We start from the raw sequence: 19,377 nt of genomic DNA, 5'->3' as shown, positions 1-19,377 counted from the left end.
TATGTTATGTTATGTTAGCCGATTTCATAAAATGCAAATGTTTGCCCAAGGGCATCGTAGCGCTAGATTACCAGAACAGAAAGCAAAGGTTAACAACATGATGTCGAAATGAAAAGTGGTCAGTAGATCAAAGAGGAAAAGGAAGCAAGTTCCATAGCTTGGCTGCTGCTACAGACAAGGCCCAACCACCAACACCAGCAGTCTACAGTCTTTTATTCTTTCCCACCCCTGCTGCATTTTGCATCCTTTCTCCTATTCTATCGCACTCTTCCCCCATCCTTACTCCCAATCTATGGCTCGCTGCCTCTTTCCGGCAAACCACTCCTACTGCATTTTGGCCCACGATCCTCCTCTAGTCTGCCGCTCCCTCTGCTTGCTGGCCTACCATTCCCTCTCTGCTCTCTTGCCCACTCCATCCACCTTTGGCCCTCTGCTCTCCCTCTGCTTTCTTGCCCATCACTCCCTGTTTGGCCCATTGCTTTCTATCTCTCTCCTTTCCCCCTCACATTGAGACTATTTGTTAAATTGAAAAGAAATATAGATGTAGGGCCTTTTCCTCAAAAAACAGTGGTACGAAAAATAGAACAGAAGATGCGCTATTTTAGATGCACCATTTTTGGAAATAGGCAAGTCATCTTATTCTCAAAGGTGACCTGCGCCTTTCCAGGGCCCTGAGCTGTAGCACAAGTGATGCATGGCCAGCAGTGATGAATACATTGGTGTCAGGAGCGCTCTCATGACACTAATGCTCTACAGCATACAGCACCCAAGTAGGTGCTGGGAGCGTAATTCACTGTGATGGGCCAGTGCGCCTCTCACCGTAACATGTGATCCAAAAAAAAAACATTCTATCTCTGAGGAATAGAAATGCAAGTAAGTGAGCAGTGGTTATACCGCTGCTGTCACACTTAAAAAAAAACATTGCACGCCCTGCTTTTATTACAAACAGGCACATGGGATTGCAGTATTTATCTGCGCATTTAAAAATGAATTCTATTCATGAATTCCGGATGCGCTTTTAAATGTGCGGAAAGACCCCCTGATTTGCGGAGAAGGGGTGAAAAAGGCCTTCTCAATGGGTGCATCAAAAACATTGGGCCTCATTACGAGGTGGGCGCAAAGGGATACCGGGCACCGGTAAGGACATCAGTGCCGGTAATCACTTTGCGCCCTATTCCGAGGTCCCCTAGCGGGTCCCTTCCTCAATGCCTGGTTTTACCAGGCGTTATGGACGGGGCCCAAAAGGGACTTCAGAGCTAATAACGGTACCGCAATTTGTGGTACCGTTATTAGCACCTTCCCCCTGCCCATTAAGCCCTATGGAGGCTCAAATGGGAATGGGGAATGGCTTTTTCAATGGGGATTTACCAGTCCCGCCAAGGTCGGAATTGACCGGTAAGTCCCCATTGAACGAGGGCGGACACGGACCCGTTATTGGTGGTAGTCATGGCGTTAATACCACCAAGTACCACCAACCTTGGAATGAGGGCCATTGTGTTTCACAGCCGTTTTAGAAAAAATTTTAGTTTTTGAAATCTCAGCAGTTTTTCATGACATTTATGCAATTGAAAAAACGCGATACGCTGCATGGTCTAACCATACACAGAAGCATTTTCCAACATATCTTGATGCTGGTTGTCCCCAAAGAAAAACCATGAGGCCTCTCTCAACAATATATGCCAGCATTGCCCTGCTTTCAATAAGGTGCTGCCCAAATCAGATCATGAGGTTTGCCCCCCTTCCATGCTTTTTGTGTCGAAGGAAAGTAATGAGGCTGGTCTCAATGCAGGCAAGCACTGCCACTGAAAAACACATGTTTGTGCTGCAAGTGTCCAAAAAAACCTGAATCCTGTCTTAATATAAGTCCACGCTGCCCACCTTTCATGCTGTTTGTGCCCACATTAAATCCTTCAGTCTCTTATACATGCCTGAGTTACCTCCAGTTATGCATCATGTCACCCTCAGTGCCCACAAACTGTGCCTTTGCTCTAAACACACATATGCACACGTGTAGGCATGTGTGTACACACACAGACACACACGCAATCCTTTAAACATTCATTTTTGCATTTTATGAGCCTAAAAGTCAGGAATAAATGGATTACTTACGAGTCATTTCATCACTCGTAATCCTACTGTTCCTCGTCCCAGTACTTTCTTTACCGCATAAACATGTCACCCATTCCCGACAGCCTAACCACTAACAAACCTTTATTTTAGCTTTGGCCCCCAACCCCATCCTCCATGCCCCTTAGAGAAGCTGACCCTCATCCCACTTCCTGAATACCAAGATATAGGATGTGGTTCAGACTTGAGAGGGTGGGGCGGGACCTAAGTACTGGGATTACCAGTAAGCAATTCAGGAATTACCTCCACATCCCTCTGCCTTTTCCCAGAACTTACTTGACATCATGAGTTATGCCAACTATCAATCTAGAGAGGCACATGAAAAGTATGCAGACCCGGGAATTGCTGAACAAACAAAAACCTCTTTAATTCTGAGTATAGATTAACAAGAAACAGCACTCAAGAGTGTACGGGCAAAGGAGTGATAATTCTGACCGGGCAAGAGTAGATGATAGTACCCCAGAAAAGTGAAAGGGAAGGCCCATGTCACTTCCCTACAGATGTCCAAAATAGACGCACCTCGGGCTTCCACCCAAGAGGCCACCATCCCCGCAGTGGATCTTTAGAAAACATCAGGGGGGCACAGAGCTATTCAAGGAGTAAGGTGAGGAGATTGCTTCCTTGAGCCACCTGCTAATTGTAAGGGAGGTGGACTTCCCAGCTTTACTAGAGGCCCCAAGGCCAAAAATAAACTCTGTGTGGCTTGAAACTCTGCCATCCTCTCCAAATAGGTGAGCAGAGCCTCCTGAAATATAGATAGTCAGAGCCCTGGCCCCATTCTCTAGAAAATCTCTATGGAAAGAAGGAATCACAATTCCTTCCGACATATCGATAGGAGAGGTCCCCTTTGGGTGAAATGTGGGACCACATAGCAATGTCACTGACTCAGGGCAGAAACTAGGGGGGTCCTGGGAGTCCCTCTGCCGGACAATAAGTCCCGGTTTCGAGAGTCTTACTCAGAGTCTTTAGCTCACTATCTCTTTCACAAAGGAGAAATATCCATAACATATCAGTCTTTGTCCTATACTCGGGCATTCCAGCACCGAAATGCCAGGCAATACTACTCTGAACAAGGGTACCAACAGCAACCCCAGACCACCAAGTGAGAGGGCAAACAAAGAATAGCTCCCAATTTACCAATGGGTCTAGCCGAAACAATGGCCACTAAAATTCATCTTGAGAATAAGGAATTTTAAGGCCAGAATCCTCAAGGGTTTAGAACGGGGGTCTCCTGAGGGCCCTCAGCACCACAGAGGCATCCCATGACTTAGGCCCGTGATGCCATCCAGTTCCCCTCGATATGAGTCAGAGGTTATGCTGCAAAGGCTCCATCTTGAAAGGGATCTTCTGAACAATTTGATTGACTGCTTCAAACTGATGAGCTAGCGTAACTCTCCTGAATATTTGTGCACCAAAAATCCATTGAGTAGCAACCCAGACCACTCTCTTAATGATGACCCACTTCAATCAACCCTTGGCAGTGGAGAGATACAATCTCTCGAACCAGAGCAATTTTCTTCCTGGGATCCTTCGGCATAGGGGTGAGACTTGTACACGTCTCCTGCGGAGTGGAAGCACATTCTATCCTGTAGCCCAGGGCACAGGCTGAAAAACCCAGGGGTCAGGGAAACTGTCTTTACCACCAGAGCTCTACATTAGATCTAAGGCCCTAGGGTTCTACTCTGACTGCCTTTAAATACGGGTCAACCCCCACCTTCTTCAGCTAAGGGACCCAGTATATTCGGCTTGTTTGTGGCCCGATCAACTTTAAGTCATCACCAAACAGTTTAGAACCCATGAAGGTTAGATGAAGGGTCACTGACTTCTCTGTGTTTTTTTCTTCCAATCTTGAGCATATACATGTCTTGTAGCTGCAATGTTGGTCCCAAAAGCCGAAGAAGGTCCCCTAACTTTGCCATAGATCAGGTATGACAGTTCATGCTTCCATTCGATCTTAGAGGCCTGAAAGTCCACAAGGTGGGATGTGACAGTACAGGTGGCATAGGTCCTTAAATGCAATGCCAGGTTGGCACCGCTTTAAGGCAGCAACCAACTTCCGGTCAGTAGCTTCCTTGATAGTCACTTCTTCAGGAGATGTATAGGAGCTACCAACTAGGTTTCCCAGCAACAAGTCCATCTCCACATTAATGGGAAGGTTAGCATCCTCCAGTAATGTGTACATTATTTTCATAAACCTTGGACCAGTCAGCTATTGTGGGTATAGCCAATCAATCTGCAACGTTTTCCTGATTGCCACGATCAAAGGGAAGCCTTCCTGGGCTGCTTCTTAAATTGCTGGACCGGCTGGTCCTCAACCTCAGTTCAAAGAGTCAGGTCCTTGAATTTCATGCAATTGACAACTCTCCTAAAGACGTTCCCTGCCGCCCTCTGATCCAGCGGTTTCCCTTTGGGGTTGCCCTCGTCTTCAAATGAGGAAGGAGCGGAAGTCGATGAGGAAAAGTTAGAGGGCGGATACTTTCTGCACCTAGACCCCCTTTTCTTGGATCTCTCCTATCTCAGGACCACCTTTGATTAGCTTTTGGATCGTATCTTCTTGTTTGGAGTGATGTGCCCTTTTTCTCTTAGGGGAGCATTTGGGGGCAGGACGTTTTCTCTTCCGCCTTTCTTTCCCCATGACCAAAGAAGCTCACAGGACTGCTCACAAGTGGTAGCACTGGAGTTAAAACAGCAGTCATGGAAATGTTCTCTTAAAGGCACCCCTCCAAGGCCCTTGCTTCTCCTTGCCACTTTTTTTGGGAGGAGGTGCCAAGAGTTGAGGATTCAGGCCCAATCACCTGCTTCCTCGCCCAAGTGCGGATCCCTCACGGCCAATACCTCCCTGAGCAGGACATAGAGGGGACCAATTATAAAAAAAAACAAGCCAGGCGGGCGGGGCAATCCCACCTCGTGACAGCACACAACTTTGCACATCCCATGAGTGGAGAAGGGGGGGTCCCTGGAGCTTTGAACAGCCCTCCCTCATTGATCAATGCTGACACCACCCGCAGCAGGATCCTGGGTCTTGGAGAGAGAGATCCTTCCTGTCCATTAATGTGACCACATGACAGTAGGCACTGGCTGCCTCACCACCTCCAAATGGAGAAGACAGAAGCTAGATCCAGTCTCAAAAAGAGGGGGTTACTTTCCATCTTCCCCTGTGATCTTCCCCCTGAATTAGCTCAGCGATGTTCCAGAAAATGTCCTGGATGCCGAGGGAGGGGCCTCCCTTGATCCCATGGAGAGTTGACCTTCCACTGGATTACCAGGGCTCCAATACTCACTGGGTGGCCCCCTCCTCTCTTCAGGGCCCACCGCCTTCTACGCTGGACCACAGTGTGAGCATGCAAGAGCCCCAGGAGCTGTTGCTGGCTGGTGTGACATGTGTCACTGGGGATGCATCCTCTGTGGGATCATACAAACTTCTCTACTACACCGTTTGCCCAGCAAGGGGGCAGGAATAGGCCATCATCTCTGCTGCCTGGTACCAGGAGTAATACAATAGATGGGTCAGCCCGACAGTTTGTTGTCTGGAAGGACAGAAACAGAGCAGGAAGTGGAATGGGGGAGTGCCCCTCTTGCACACAAAACAATTAATGGAAACACTTAAGAAGAGCTCAGAATTTAGAGAAGAAATGGCTACCTATGCATTGTTTGCCATGTCTACTGCTATGGGCACAACTAGACTGCAACTTCAAGTGAGAAGGGAATTTCAAATGGTAGGGGAGGGGCTTTCTTCAGTAGCTGTTTGTGCGGGACAAACTTACATGTATGCGGCCCCCTTCCCGTTCTAACAAAAGCATGTTTTTGGAAATAGTGTTAAATTAGGTGCGCATGGTGTAATTTAAAGAGCAGTGGGCCAGTTACATTGCCCAAAAACATGATAGCATTTAAAGACAAGATGCACATTTTTGATGGCACCTGCCAGCATGGTAATTCTGTGGTTGTGATGTGGTGCGGTTTCGGCATTGTCAGTTGCTAGTTCACGGAGCATGTCCCATCTGCACTGTACCATACATCCATGTGAGATGGAGTGGCTCTACATTCACAGTGCCTTGGAGGTGCCAGTCGCCAGTCAGGATTGAGGCTCAAGGCAACTGACTAGAAACTGTGGGCCCTACATTTTTCTCATGGAGTAGTGTCACCTGGTGTAGCATCACTTACCCCGACATCACAATATGGCATGTTAGGGCATAATAGCTGGAGAAAGAATGTTCTGCATGGATACAAATAAGTGTGACCATGAGCGATTTTTCCAAAGTGAAAAATGTTGCCCTAAGTTATTTAGTGGACCAGGGTTGTAGACCCTCCCGATTGGGCACCTTCCCATACAACTGGTTAAATGGCTATGTTCGTTCTCTGTAAAGAGGCTCCCAGACCTTTAAGTTAATATTTAGGAACTTGGGGTTTCACCCTAAGTTACATGGGCAATCCGGATGTGGACCCCTTGCTTACTGTGCTTAGAGAGGCACAGCTTCACGTCACTGTCACTGAGGAGGCCCGACTAGGACGAAGCACATGTCTGGGGTTGCTGTTGGTACTCTTGTTCAGAGGAGAATTGCCTAGCATTACAGTGCTGGACCACCCTTGTTGGTGGGACAAAGACCAACATGCAAAGGGATATTTCTGCTCTGTGAAAGGTACAGTGAGCTAAAACGTGGTTGTAGACAATTGCGAGTGGGCACCTTCCCAGGGAACACGTTTTTTGGCCCTGTTCGCTCTCGGTAGAGGGGCTCCCACAGACGTTTTTGCACATATCAAAGCACCCAGAATATGCACATCTTTATTAAAAAAAAACATGTTAAGTCAAAAACACTATAATTGTTTCTCTATTTCCACATCCTAAATGGAAAACGAAATGTCTCAGAATGCGAAATATTGCAATCTCTTCCTTCAGCATTTTAAAAGACAGACTAAACAAACTTGTGTAGTAAGGCCACTTAGGTCTAGAAATCGTCACAAACTTCCAGCTTGATGTTATGCATGATGTCAAGAACATTTGAATATCGTCATAAAAGCAAAATTTTTTACCTGTCAAGCTAGTAGACATCATGGACATAAATGCCAATTTAAAAGGACTTCACTGTGTTACTCACTTGAATTGCCTTGGGAGCAGATCAGATTGAATAGGTAAGTGGAGCCCTGTGGCCTATTTCAGTTGGAAATGTCCCATCGTAATGCCAATTGCCTAACACCCACGAATAAGAAAGGGTTTGCTGTTAACAAAAGAAATATTTCATACAAGTAATTGTGAGAGCGTTTATCTTTGGGATGTTGATTGATTATTTATTTATTATGTGCTTACACACAAGTGTTTCTAGGCGGTGTCGGCCTGCTCATGACAGCAGTGAAGGTGAGCAGGTCCCTTCAGCAAAGTTCTGGAATTTCACGAATGGGAGGCGGTTGCAGCCATTAATTGGAGAGCTGCCCATTAGCAGGGTATTGCTTGAATCCTAGACATCCATGAAAATGTTTCCAGAGAGGGAGCAGCTGCCGCAGGGCCATACTGACAAAGCAGCAGCTACGGGGACATTCCTGGATTCTTCCTAAAATGTCCTGGTTTTCTGCACTGTCGTGCCCTTTGTGGGGGAAAGTTGCCCCTGCCCTCTCGGTTGTTACACTACCTACCGATCGTGAGTACTAAATGCACTAATAAGGTCACAGGTAAGCATTCAATGGTTCAGTGGACTCATTTTAAGTCTGCTGGTCAAGGTGTTGCCTTGGAGGGGGCATAAGCGCAGAACGACTATCGGCCTAATGGGTCTTTAGCCCCCTCCCTGTCCTGAACTGCAGGCCCATTCGTGACTGGACCATGCCCACCTAGAGAGCTGTTGTGAGCTGGGCAGTACACAGATGACAAATACTGTCTGGTGCTTCACTGTTAACAAAGGCCTGACAATTACTTCTGTAACACATGTCCTTGTTGGCAGCAGCACTTTTGTCATGTAGAAATATTAAGTGAATTGACACCATAATGGGACATTTCCAGGAGAAAGCCCCAAATATCTGCAATGATCTCCAACATCTGTGTGTGCTTTCACGAAAATCAAAATGATTCACAGGGCTTTATTTTTAAACAAAGGCCACAAATTACGAGTGAAACAGATAAAGCCACCCGCCCTACTTACCTGTTTCAATGGTGGCGGCGGCCCTTCTACCGCCATGCTTCTGATGTCGTTCTGTGGCCACCGTGGAGATGGACAAACAGAGCCCCTCCTTCCATTTCCATGGCGGCCATCTTTAGACAGTATTTTCATTCATCAAACGGGACCCGCGCAGCGTCCCATTCAATGAATGAAAATACTTCTTTTTACCACCCGACGTACTGCTTGGGTATCCCGGGTGCTAATAGCCTTAAAATCCGACCAGGCCCGCAGGATCAAGTCTTAACGCCATATAATGAATTAATGATGATAAGAAGTCAGGTCTTAAATAAGACACCATTTGCATTGCAGGAGAGAGATTGGGAGGGTAACAGGAGGCAACTAAATTGCGTAACAATCCTCAAGTGTCTGGTTTCATAGGGAGGTAAGAATTATGGCACCTTTTAACATAAAATGTTTGGCTGAATGTGCGTAAACCAGTTAGATGTCCTAACAACACAATGGACCCAGAAGACCTACAGCAAGAAAGTGAGTCACAAAGTAAAGCTACTATTTAAAGCTGAGTTGGTATACATAAGGTCTATTAGTTTAACATGGGGAAAGAGGGTTTACTTTCTGGGGCTGGTAGTATTGAATGATTGATTTTGGTTTTTATAAAGCGCAGGTACGCGGGAGGCATCTTGGCGCTAGAGGAAACAGACAGCAGCAGAAAATAATCTAAAACAAGGTGGTCTTCTATGGCTCGGAGGTTAGGGGGCAGTGAATTCCACAGCCTAGCTGCTGCAATAGAAAAAGAGCGGCCCCGGTTCTGTTCAGACGGAAACGAGAAACAGGGAGAAGATGAGCATCATGGGAGCGCAGAGTATTCCAATCAAGATGTGGAAAATACAGCTACAACTATACTCTTTCGGTTTAACACGTCTCTCTGTGCTGTGCCTTAACTGAAAAAACAGACTGAAGCAGATACAATATTAATGTCCTCCCCTGTTGCTGCCAACCACCTGAGTTGCTTGGGCTGACCAGAGCTCTGTCTCACAGGAGAGAATGCATATATACCCTGTTATGCTATATGGTATTGAGTCTTCTATGGCACAACGTCTGCCATTTTCATAGTTTATTGGCGCTTTAGGCCTTCATGACTAGGGGTATGGGACTAGCATAGGAACGGAGAGAGTGTGTTTGCAATGTTGTGTGCAGATCTGAAAAGTTTGTGTGGGTATAGGTTGTGTGTGGCAGGGTAGTGGTTAAGGAGATTGAGAGGAGGTGTGCTGAAATTTCGGTGGCTTGGTGTGGTGTTCATGGACATTTAGTGTGAGCACATGTGTCTTGGGCTGGGTTCATTATATGATGCTAACCTGTATTTCGCTGCTCGAGTTATGTGTCCAGATGTTTTGGGATGGGAGGTAGAATTATTTTGAGGGGTTTGTTCGTAATGTACCTTGCTTGGCGGAGCTCCCATCACCAACTGGAGATTACATTTTTCACTTTGCAAACACCACATTTATTGATTTATATCCATGCAACAATTCTCTCTCCATGTACTATGCCTTCTTATGCTGTATTGTGTGTGTTACACTAAGCCACGGCACAGCACAGTGACCACAATGTTGCTTGGGGCCTTCTTTCTGACGTGCTCAAGGACCCGCTAACTTCAGTGTTGCTCTGTACTACTTGGGATTATAGTACAATGCAGCTGACCATGAACAATGAAGCAGCAGCAGCTAACACAACCCAACACACTTCACCACCACAGCTTTACCAGGCTGGCAAGCACCAGTTCAAATGCCCACAGTGTCCGTGGCCCGATGTGCTTGAACTTGCCACAAGTTCCCTTAAACATGCCTTGGGTAAGAACGTCCGCCACTCCCGCAAGGAAGTTTGCTCCCCCCCCATCCCCTACACTATCTAAAGCTAGCCCTCCCTGGGTCAGACTGCGGCATAGAATTGGCGGCAACCGAGGGAGAGTACAAAGCTTTGCAAGTAGTGCATGGTAAAGAATATTTGTTCAGTAACGCTGGTCAAGACCACAAGCCACACAGAGAAGTAACTTAGCAGAATGGCCCACTTTGACCAGCAAAAGCTTGGCCACCCTAGCACGTTGGTTTTGCACTTTGGGCAATAGCCTGTTGCCCAGTCTGAGCCAGGCCCCTCCCCCACAATTTGAAGCACTATCCCACCAACAAGTGTTGGTCTAGTTGCCCCCCTGAGGGTGGAGGTATTAGTTTATAAAAATTCAAAGCATTGTAGTCTTTACTAACTACAATCCATGCAACTGCCTCATGTCTTGTTTGTAACTTTCTTTGCAGTAACCTGCGTGATACAACTATGTAACTGTATATACATGCAATGACGGTAAACTCTTTTGCGACAAGCTACTTCTGTAACGGATTTCTTAAGCAAAAAGCACCTAGATGCCTCTGGGCTGTGTGCGCTATATAAATGGAAAAATAAATAAATATCGTGCATTAACTTTACATATCATCTGTCCGAAAATGACAAGGGTCGCTCTCCTAGGAATGCCAAAAGTGGCCAGAGATGCACCATACGAGAACTGTAGCAGAGGGATAAATATGAGAACCCTGCCAGTCTCCTTCACCATGATGAAAATAGGAGACTCCAGGAGACTCCACCTTAATACAGATTAACGTGCCGCCCTTTCCAGAATATATTCCAAATAGGAGTTACAGAGCCTTAAAAAAAACTGTTTTCCCTTTCTGGAAATGTGGCACAGACTAGCACTGCTGGGCAACTGTTCCAGAGTACATACATTCACTTCTAAAGGCATAGTCTCGTCAGTTTATGAGAACTGCTGGGCACGTCTTAAGTTTCTATGTAGAGATATAGGCCCTCATTGTAAGCTTTCCGGTCTGGAAATAAGGTGACATTAACAACGTTACAGGCACCTTTTCTGGACTGGCAAACTGCAGGTCAGCCAGTAGGGGCAGAGAACTATCGGCAGGCCTGACCTGACAGTATTTCACGCCCCTACCAACAGATAATTCACTGAAGCACCGGCACTGTTACTAATAGTGCCGGTGCTTCAGTATTCCCATGGGAATGGGAACTTATGTTGCCTCCGACGCTCCCTCCAACGCCCGTAATATCCTGGTATTACCGGGATATCAGGCGTCACACATGGTAAGCCGAGGTTGGTTGCAGGTTCTGCTGGTGGCCTACTGGCAACCTCATAATGAGGGCCACAGAAGCTTTATGTACACAAACAATAGTGTATATGCGGGTAGACTTGCAAAAAACTGTGAGGCATTCACTTGCTTATGTGCGTGGTTAGACACACCATTGCAGATTTGCAGACATGGAATGAAAAAAGGACAATTAAAAATGAAGATAAAAGCAAACCATTTTATGTCAAATGAGCAAACCTGGATATAGGCTTTCAAGAGGTGTAGACATTTGGTCAACGCTCCCCTGTCTGGGACCCATTTAACTGAAATGGCCTACAGAAAAGAAAAGAGCAGACAAGGAGCTAGAACAATGCCAAGAGACTGCAAGGAAGCACCCCTTTCATCAAACGCAGCATAGTATTATACATTGAGATCACATGATCTGTCTAAGATCACAGCATCGTCTGTTGGCAAAGACAGGATATGATAAGTCATTTATAACTTGCCTGTGCACAAGTGTTTCTAGGCGTGACAAGACAAGGAAGGGGAAGACAAAGGGGAACAAAACAAACGTTCTTACAAGGCCTTGGGTCATTCAGATCGTGCAAGTGCAAGGGAAATGGAGAGAAGTGAAGTGCCAGGGGGAGGAAAAGGGAGAGTGCAAGCAGAGCTCAAGTAAGCGCAGCCAAGGTGGCCGGTTCTATGTAAGTTCAAGAAGGCAGGGGACTGTAGGGTTGCAGTTACAGTCCCTAGTGCGCGGCAAACCCAGTGCCAGTGCATGGGGCTACTGGTCGTGGAGAACCCTGGTTCCCATAAGGTTCAGGGGGAGTCCAGGTAACCAGTTAGTGCAGCAGGCAAGGACATCAGCAGGGGGGAGAGAGAGAGAAAGTACAAGTGAAAAGGAAGGTCTTGAGTTGCTTCTGGAACCTTAGAGGGTCCTGTCAAGTTTGACAGAGGCAGAGAGGCTGTTCTAGAGGGAGGCACCAGCCAAGGAGAGAGATCTACCCCCACTCTCTGCCTGGAGAAGCGTCTGACCCTCAGAGAGTTGGAGGTGGATGAGCAGAGTGCACGAGAAGGAAATGGGTTAGGAAGAAAGATTTGGATGTAGTGTGGTCTCTGGCCCCAGAAAGCCTTGTGGACAATGCAGAGGGTCTTGAACTTGATCTTTGCAGCCACCAGGAGCCAGTGGATAGATTTCAGGGATGGAGAGATATGATTGCTGGGCTTGAGGCCAAAGACAAGTCTTGCAATCCTGTTCTTTATTAGTTGCAGAGGGCAAAAAACAGAGGCAGGCAGATTTAGAAAGAGACTGTTACAGTAATCCAGCCTAGAAAGAGCCAGGGCTCTAGAGACAGTGAGCTTCTGGGGGAAAATGAGAAAAGGAAGAACAACTCTGAGAAGGTGCAGCTGGTAGTGGGGCTTCTTAGAGACATCCATGATGTGAGGAGAGAAAAATAGGGTGGAGTCGAAAATGACACCAAGGTTTTTTGCCTCGCAGGAAGGCGCAGGTAGAGGACCCAAGGAGGGTGGCCAGAGTGAACGGGGGAAAGCGGCAGCAGGAGTCCCAATGAGAAGGATCTCAGTCTTACTGGCATTGAGGCAGAGATTGCGACTGTAATCAAGCCTCTTACCTAAATATTGTGAATAATACATGTATGCGGGCCAATGCAACTGATCGCCCACCTCTATGTTGCAACCAAGACATCTTCCTGTAACAGCGCATCAATGCCCCTGGGCTGTTTGAGTGCTTTATGAATACAAATAAATAAATTGTTAGAGGCACACCATTCCTGGATCGCAGATAGACAATCAGGAATGAGCGAGAGAGGAAAGGATGCATAGGGGGCCCAAAGGAGAGATAAGTGTCATCCACATTACACTGAAAGCTAGGAGAGAAGGTAGAGATGAGATGGGCCAGAAGTGCCAAGTAAAGGTTGAAGAGCCAGGGTGAGAGGTTAGAGCCCAGGGAACACCACAAGTGGAGAGAGAGGTAGCAGAGACAAAGGACCCCGGTTGGACCTGGGAGGGTCAATTGGAGAGGAAGGAGGTCAACCAGTCTAGGGCCTGATTCGTGATGCCCAGGTTGTTACAGAGATGGTTGATCAGGATGGCGTGGTTGACTGTGTCGAAATCAGAGAAAAGATCAGGGAGGATGAGGACTGAAGGAAGGATAGAGTTGACATTTGAAAGCAGGTCTTCATCGTTGTTCAGCAGAGAGGTTTCTGTGCTTCTAACTGCTCTAAAGCCAGACTGATGGTCATGGAAACAACCAACAGATTCGCTATGGAGATTAAACTGGGAGATGGCCAGCTTTTCCGTGTTTGCCCAGGAAAGGACTGGTAGAGAGTGGGCGGTAGTTTGCCGGAGAGGAAGGATTGGCAGAAGGCTTCTTCAGGAGGGGATATCCAAGGGAGTGCTTTAGGGGGAGGGGAAAGTTCCAGTGTCAAAAGAGTGATTGCAGAATTCGGCCAAGGCTGGAGCAAGGGCGTCGATGTGGTCCTTGATGGTTCTGGAGGAGTAGGTGCACACCTGCTTGGATGATTATTCCATAGATCAGACTTGACTAGAAACATTGTCAGGAATGAACACGGGGTAAATAGGAGAACAGGGGAGGAGAGGGAGAGGCGGCCGGGAGTGGCCAAGAGAGGGAGAGAAAGAGGAGAGAGAGGACAAAATGTCCTGTGTTTTAGTGCCATGCAGAGGGCCTGGGATGGAACAGGAGAGGTGGAGATTGCTGCAGGATTGGCCAGCTCCTTGAAGAGTTTGACTGTGTTGTTAGAAGCCGTAGAGAGGCAGGCCTGGATGTAGACTCGACTCTCTTCTTGGACAGGACAAGAGACTGCATTGCCTTTGGAACAGGCAATAGGCCAGTTTGTCAGAGGATACGCCTGAAGCCCACCACTCCTTCTCGCCACCCTACACTTGCATTTAAGGGTGGCGAGGTTGGAGTCACACCAAGAGTTGCACTTGGAGGGGGGCTTCAAACATATCCCCATGACAGGGGCAAAGGCATCAAGAGTGTTAGTGATAGAGAGGTGCAGGTTAGAGAGGGCTGTGTCAGACGTGTGAGTCAGCCGTAAGCGCAGGAGGAGGCAAGAAAGTAGTGGCGAAAGCCTCCACTGGCACACGCTTCATGGGCCGGATGGCTGAGGAGGTGGGTGGCAGTGCTGGGGTTGGCTTCACCTGGGGGACAGAGAGCGCCAGGTGGGAAGAGAGAAGAAAGTGGTCAGTACAAGAGAGAGGAGTGGTGAGAGGGTTAGAGAGCGGGATGTCAGAAGAGATGAGAACATCCAGGGTGGGCCTTAACACTATATGTACTCCCTCTCGAATTTGAATACCCCACCACCTCTACTGATTAATTCATTATGCTCTTCATTCGGTGTGGTTGTCCACCGACTACAAATCTTGCTTGGAGACACCAAGCTCTAGACCGGCACCAAACACATGCTATGTTAGTTTTGATAAATAGCGTTTGCTGGTGTAACAGTAGGTGTTACGATCAACAAAGTTCAAATATTCAGGTTTATCAACCTCAGAGAGAGGAAAGGTTAATGTTGCCTTGCCAGAATTTGGAAATGTGATCTGGCATATGAACATAGAACCCTTTAACAAGTGCATAACACTGTATAGCTATCTTCTGACTCATTCTGCCATTAAAGCTAATAAATAGACATTCAAACTTTGGTTATTGCACGAGAGCAATGTATTCCCAAATGAAAGGAGCAAATGCTACACAAGTTGTGTTATAGTGAATATAAAAACTGCATGTACTATATCGAAGACAGCATGCATGGTCCCATGTGATGTTAGTCCAAAAGAATTCAGAGAAGGATTTTTTAACAAAACAAAGAAAATGAAATATCAATGAATGTTTATTTTGTTTGGGGCCCCTGCCCCATTTCCCTAGGTTTATAGCCCAATCCCAACCGCCTCTCCACCATATTAACCCCCTGCCCAAACGCCATATATATATATTTTTTTTTAATCATTATTTTTTCAATTTGTTTGTTTCATTAAGAAATCATTCTCTGTTATTTTTTAATTTAACAAACTGGATACCAGCATGCATTACAGTATTAATTGATCAATTCAGATCTTAGTTTTCAACAAAGGCCAAACACTAAGCTCAGCGCCTCAGCAATGCACTATTCAATAACTGTATCCGCAGAAATAATCGAATGCAACATTACCTAACGAGAAATGACGGCATTTTATTTGGTCAAATGTATTGGGGATTTTTGTACATTTGTATTTACATATAGAAGGGGGTGAGGTAAGGGTATAGGTGGAAGTAATGGGAGGCGGGGGAGAGGGAAGTGGGTCTCCCCCTGCATTAATAAAAAAGAATCCAATCAAAATGAATGCAGTCATTTCTCCTTTGATATTTATTTTCCGATCATGGACAACCTTCAATGCCATGAGATCATAGTTTTTGCTTTTTTTGGATGATTGGCTAGATGCAGATTTTTTTTTTTAATCGAATGTTGCCCAAGTCTGTAATCTTCATCAAGTGCTTGGATTTCATGTACAATCGAGAAAGTCCCATTCAATCATTACACAGATACTTTCATTAATCGGGTCCCTTATCGACGCGGCATTTGGAAGAGTCTCTCATCCACATAAACATCTCGATAAGTTTCAGAACAGGGACAATTTGTCCTGGACAAAGTAGAGGCTTTGCAAAAGACTTTTTTGCACATGCAAGGGGACAGGGCAGCATCTACTCGGCTGGTGCCCTGGGCTCTTTCTTCACTTGGGCCTACTGGTACATCATCTTCTCCATCACTGGTGTCCTGTATGACAAGACTGTGCCCAGCCCAGAGGCGTCGCTAAGGGGCGGCTGAGGGGACAAAAGCCCCAGGTCTTTTGTTTGTAGCCCTGGATAGAAGCTCAGGGGATATAACCAAAAGGCGAGGTAGCTCTGAGTTCCGACATTAGCGTAGCCCCAGATCTTTTCCAGACCTAGTAACACCCCTGGCCCAGCCTTAAGGTTGGAACTTAACTAGTGGATGGAAGGGGCCAATCTTTAATCAGGGGTGTCACTGGACCCTGCCAGCCCATGGTTCTCACATTGAAGGATAGTTTGATAGAGTGAAGATTGACACTAGGGCCTATTTTATCAGCACCGGGAGACGGAAAGAGAATAGAAATGACGAGGTCTTCCACATGGAGGGAATTTAACAGCTATTCAAAGTGCTTAGTTTTTCCCAGGTTGGAGGTTCAGGTGTTCAACTCTCTAAATGACAATCGGGTAGCAAAGAACCACAGTGCCCTCTGTTGGCTACCTTTGGCACACATGATCAGCGCCGGGTGTTAATTTCACCTCCTCTTCCTTATCAAAGCTATTTTTCTGAGAGAAGCCAGAAGGATCTATTGAGCAGCGAATATCCATCAGCAATCTACTGTTGCATTAGGGGGACTTGTGTGCCAGCACTTGTGCATTCAATTTGTCCTACTGATGATAGATCTATTTGCCAACAACAGCAGTGCACTTCTCCCAACTTTCTGCTTAGAGGGTCCCAACTTTCTGCTTAGAGGAGTGGCCTTTAGGCCCGAGGGGGGTGCATTGCCTTTTCAGTGGCACCAGGGGCTACTGTAGACTTCCTTCTGAGTCTGACAATTACCTGGTTCTGAGTAAGATCAGGAAAGACAGAGATGAGGGTCTCCATGTACTTCCGTTCTGGACCCTGGTTTCTAATGCTGCAGGAGTTTGCAGTAGGGAGCCATTGAGAGCTGCTGATGGAGCCTTCACCCTTGTCAGGTCCACATCAGGATATCAGTCCATTTGTCTCAGGTGGTTGAGAAAAGTGGATTGATAGTTGAAAGGGTAACGCTGCAGTGTAAGGACTGCTCTTATCAGGTCCCGGTAAACATTCAGGAATCTGAGAAAACGTTTCACGATATCAGCACTGTAAACGTTTTGCCCTGTCTTGAGAAACATTCATCAAGGTATCGGCACTGGAAACATGTTGCCTTGTCATGAAAAACCACCGTCAAGGCATCAGCACTGAAACATTTTGCCTTGTCGTGAGAAACCTTCATCAAGGTATCAGCACTGGAAAAATGTTGCCTTGTCATGAGAAACATTCATCAAGGTATCGGCACTGGAAACGTTTTGCCTTATCATGAGAAACCTTCATCAAGATATCAGAACTGGAAACATTTTGCTATGTCGTGAGACACCTTCATCAAGGTATCGGCATTGGAAATGTTTTTTCTTGTCGTGAGAAACCATCATCAAGATATCGGCACTGGAAGCATTTTGCCTTGTCTTGAGAAACCTTCGAGTTAACGTGTTGCCTTGTCGTGAGAAACCTTCATCAAGGTATCAGCACTGGAAATGTTTTGCCTTGTCGTGAGAAACCTTCATCAAGATGTCAGCACTGGAAAAGTTTTTTCTTGTCGTGAGAAACCTTCATCAAGTTATCGGCACTGGAAACGTTTTGCTTTGTCGTGAGAAACCTTCATCAAGCTATCGGCACTGGAAACATTTTGCCTTGTGGTGAGAAACCCTCATCAAGATATCAGCACTGGAAACATTTCGCTTTTACACCTCTATATTACCAGACAATTGTGATTGTCTGATCCTGGAATTTGTTAGGGATGTTTTCATCTCATCCTCTCTGCATCTACTGTTAAAGACCAATTAGGTCCTTTAGAGAGAGGGAGGTGTGTCTGTGTCTTCAGTGGAGGGCCACCCAATTTTGAACCAAAGAGCAGGCTAACCGCTAACTTGCTAAGATGGTTATTTAGTTATGCAAGTCTGACAAGGGCAGGTGGTCCTTTAGATAAGCTCTTTTCACCATTCGAGTGAAACTCCACCCTGACACTTAAGTATATTATTTAGTTTTAAGCGAAGTCCTAAGGCACTTTCGGCATGTTCCCCAGTTCCTTCCTCTTTCATGGACAAGAGCCAAAAGCATATTGTGCACCATATTCACATACCAGCCTATATGGAGAGTCAGATGGGAGACCACCCTCCCTCCTTTACTAGACAACTCAACACTGTGTGGTTTAGCCCCTTGTAGCACTTCTGACCTGCAGTATTTTTAGTGGAGACTGCCAGGTAGTGCTCCGAAAAGACCCATTTTCCACCATGAGTGCATCCCACACATTCTGTTGTCTGAAAATAAGTGTTGCACCTCACTTTGCCTCAGGGGTTCTTTATTATTATTATTCTTTAATGTGATATAGTATGAAATAATTCAAACTTTACACATATAATTTTTACATATTACAAATCACAAATACATAACCTTATGCTCAATTAAGCTAAATACATATTCATGTTAAAAGGAAATAGAAAAGTCATATAAAAACTCATATAAAAACTAAAAACTAAACACCCTAACTAAGGAATAAGCATTGACATTCTATCACCCGAGTCTAATTGAGGCCTTTGTATATGGACTATCAAACTTACTCATTTCAGTCTCTAAGTGGATTCATCATGCACCCCCTTACATTTCCTCCATCTTAGGATGGTACTAATTCACACTTCAACTCCCGCTCGGCTTGTTGCCAGATGTTATATAGGGCGATAAATAAATGCATATTGCTGGTATTAGTGCAATATAACCAAAAGGACATTTCAGGTATAGTAGCATGATCATGTGCAAAATCACCCAGATGTCGAATGATTGTCGCTCTCAATTTCAAACATTCCGTAAGTAGGTGTCGAGCTGTCTCTAGGTGATCAGAGGATTTACACAAGCGACATATACGTTTGTCGGACGGGATTTTTTCCCAACCCCCTCTGTTATGCAGGGTGGGCAATTGCTCAAATCTAAGTAAGAGAATAAAACGTCTAAGTTTACTAGAGGGACAGAGGGATAAATAGGTTTGTGGCTTCATAAAGCTAAACAAACGATATTTAATAAACTGATACGACTTGAGGTTGCGCATGTGATTGTAATTCTCAAGCCAATCCCATAGATCCACTTTTTTACCTAGGGCATATAGGATTTCCTTGGAGGTGTTAACCCTTCTATGTGTCCATCCAATGTCAGTTAGGAATGTCACCATAT

Source organism: Ambystoma mexicanum, chromosome 9 (genome assembly GCF_040938575.1).
Source record: "Ambystoma mexicanum isolate Mex_15411 chromosome 9, UKY_AmexF1_1, whole genome shotgun sequence".
Lineage (NCBI taxonomy): Eukaryota > Metazoa > Chordata > Amphibia > Caudata > Ambystomatidae > Ambystoma > Ambystoma mexicanum.
The sequence above is the reverse complement of the archived record's forward strand: the minus strand, read 5'-3'. Positions refer to the sequence as shown.